The sequence below is a fragment of the Triticum urartu genome, chromosome 1, assembly GCF_003073215.2.
Source record: "Triticum urartu cultivar G1812 chromosome 1, Tu2.1, whole genome shotgun sequence".
Taxonomy (NCBI): domain Eukaryota; kingdom Viridiplantae; phylum Streptophyta; class Magnoliopsida; order Poales; family Poaceae; genus Triticum; species Triticum urartu.
Genome location: NC_053022.1, coordinates 566,980,698 through 566,983,793, shown reverse-complemented (window position 1 = coordinate 566,983,793; position 3,096 = coordinate 566,980,698).

Genomic DNA, 3,096 nt, shown 5'->3' with positions numbered 1-3,096 from the left:
GAAGAAGAAGTGTATGTTGCACGACCGCCTGGCTTTGAAAATCCAAAACATCCTGACATGGTATACAAGCTCAACAAGGCACTGTATGGCCTCAAACAAGCCCCTAGGGCCTGGTATGACACACTCAAATACTTCCTGAAGAGCAAAGGCTTCATACCTGGTTCCCTGGATCCGACTCTTTTCACGAAGACATATGATGGTGAACTGTTTGTGTGCCAAATATATGTGGATGACATTATCTTCAGCTGCACCAATCAGAAGTACAGTGAAGAGTTTGGATATATGATGCAAGAGCAATATCAGATGTCCATGATGGGGGAGCTGAAGTTCTTCCTTGGTCTTCAAATACGACAACAACGCAATGGCATCTTCATATCTCAAGAGAAGTATCTCAAAGATTGTCTGAAGAAGTTTGGTATGCAAGACTGCAAAGGCTTCACAACACCAATGCCAGCCAAACATCATCTAGGTCCTGACGACAATGGTAAAGAGTTCGATTAAAAGGTATACCGCTCCATGATTGGTTCTTTGCTTTATTTATGTGCATCTAGGCCAGATATTATGCTTAGTGTTTTCATGTGTGCTCGATTTCAAGCGGCACCGAAGGAGTCGCATCACTTAGCTGTGAAGCGAATTCTTCGATATTTGGCTCACACCCCAACTCTAGGATTATGGTATCCAAAGGGCTCAGAGTTTGATTTGGTTGGATTTTCGGATGCTGATTATGCTGGTGACAAAGTTGATCGCAAGTCTACATCAGGCACTTGTCACTTTCTGGGACGATCACTTGTATGTTGGTCTTCAAAGAAGCAAAACTGTGTATCTCTCTCCATTGCTGAATATGAATACATTGCTGCTGGATCTTGCTGCGCTCAGCTTCTGTGGATGAAGCAAACACTCAAGGACTATGGCATTCATCTGAAGCAAGTGCCACTTTACTGCGACAACGAAAGCGCCATCAAGATTGCCAACAACCCAGTTCAGCACTCGAAGACAAAGCACATTGAAATTCGTCATCACTTTCTCAGATATCATGTTGTGAAGGAAGACATTGATATCATACATGTCAACACTGAAGAACAATTGGCAGATATCTTCACCAAGCCCTTGGATGAGAAGAGATTTTGCAAATTACGGTGTGAGCTAAATATCCTGGAATCCTCAAATGTCCTGTGATCAGGCACATCCTAACACTTATGCATATTGATGACTTAGATGTGCAACACACAAAGTAACGTATATCTTCAATCAATGAAGACATATATTCTAAGTGTGAATACATTAATGTGGAATTTGACTTCGGAGCGCCACGATAATTGTGCGCCGTGTCTGGGTCTAATACTTCCTATACGGTGGGTAACGCCACCACCAAACGTTCCATTTTGAAGTGTTTCACTCATGGCGTTACCTTGCAGTATCTTCACATTTGGTTTGGCTTCGAACTCAACATGTCTTCGTGATTATCTTCACTACGTTGATTATATATATATATATATATACTAGTGTTCTGTCCTCTACAGCATTCACTTATAGCTATGTCTTCTTAGTTGAATCTTTTGAACTAAGTGAATGTGATCGGACCCTAATCTCTCTATGCTTTCTATCTCAAATTCTATCTCTCCAAGTCATATGCATTCTATTGAAACTGTCGAATGTCTTCACTGCGTCCTTATCAGCAGAAGATAAAGAGACAACCATAAAGTCCGTTTTCAATGCTCATTCCTCCACATAAAATCCGGAGAAGCAGGAACGACCGCCCGACAATCCAGGCGTGCGTGGGACGTGGAACAAACCCAAAACTTCCGCAAACTAGCCACGCGTTCCTCAGATGCGAATCGCCAGGGGCACCTGTGTAATAGCACAGTGCCGCCCCTGAGCATATAAATTCACACTTACCGCGGTCATTATCTCCTTCTTCCACCCTCGCACGAACCCTAGCGCCACCGCTAGCACTCGACGACGCCGGCGACGAAGCGCTTCGCTGCCGCAACTTCTCGGACGCCATCTTCACGCTGATCGCGGACATTGTCCTCTCCGCCGTCGCTGTAGGTGTCTTCCGTCGCCAAGTTAGGGCACGGAGGATTGAACTGCTCGGCATCATCACACACTCCGTCTAGCGATTGCCAGTGAACGAAGTCTGTGAAGGTTTGGGAGTCTACCTTGAAGACTTTCCAGAGTGATTGGGCAGGACTATGTGACCTTAGCTCAAGGAGAATACGGTGAGGACTTGGTGTCCTGAGCTGCGTGTTCAGGACTGGGTGTCCGGAACTGTGTGTCCTAAGGTTTAATGTTACTCATTGTGAAGCCATTGCATGCTTGCTCAATCTTTTGTCTTCACAACGTGAATGTATGATCTGTTTGGCTTCATAACTTCTTCCTACCTGATCCTTATTACACTGCAGCTATTTGTCATTGTGCTTTCACTCTATTGAATACTTGACCATGGCTGGCCTAGTGTAATCTAACTTCCGATGCATAGTGATAGGCATGATCTTCGCTATTTGTCTTCATAACTCCCACGTTTTGAAGACTTTCATAAAAATCGCCTATTCACCCCCCCTCTAGTTGATATAACGCACTTTCAATTGGTATCAGAGCAAGGTGCTCCCTTGTTCTTTTAACCACCTAGAGTTTTAGCTATGTGGAAGAATAAGATGCGCATGCATCTTGAAGCCATTGACGTTGACCTATGGTATGTCGTCGAGAACGGCGTTCCCAAGGCTGGAGAAGGTGTCACTGCTGCTGATGTCAAGAAGTTCACTCAACTGGACTCTACTGCCAAAAATATCATCTGTGGTCATCTGACAAAAGGACAGTATGGCCGTGTGAGTGCCTTGAAGACATCCAAGCTGGTCTGGGACTGGCTCTCCAAGGTCAATGAAGGCATATCAACCCAGAGAGATCAAAGAATCAGTGTTCTTTGCAACCTCTTCAACCGCTTCAAGCGAAATGACAATGAGAATGTCCAGCACACATTTGACCGGCTCACTGACATCACAAATGAGCTTCAAGCCCTCGGCGCCACTGAGATCACCAAACATGAAATCGTCAAGATGCTGCTGAGATCACTTGATAGTTCATTTGACATCCTAGCCC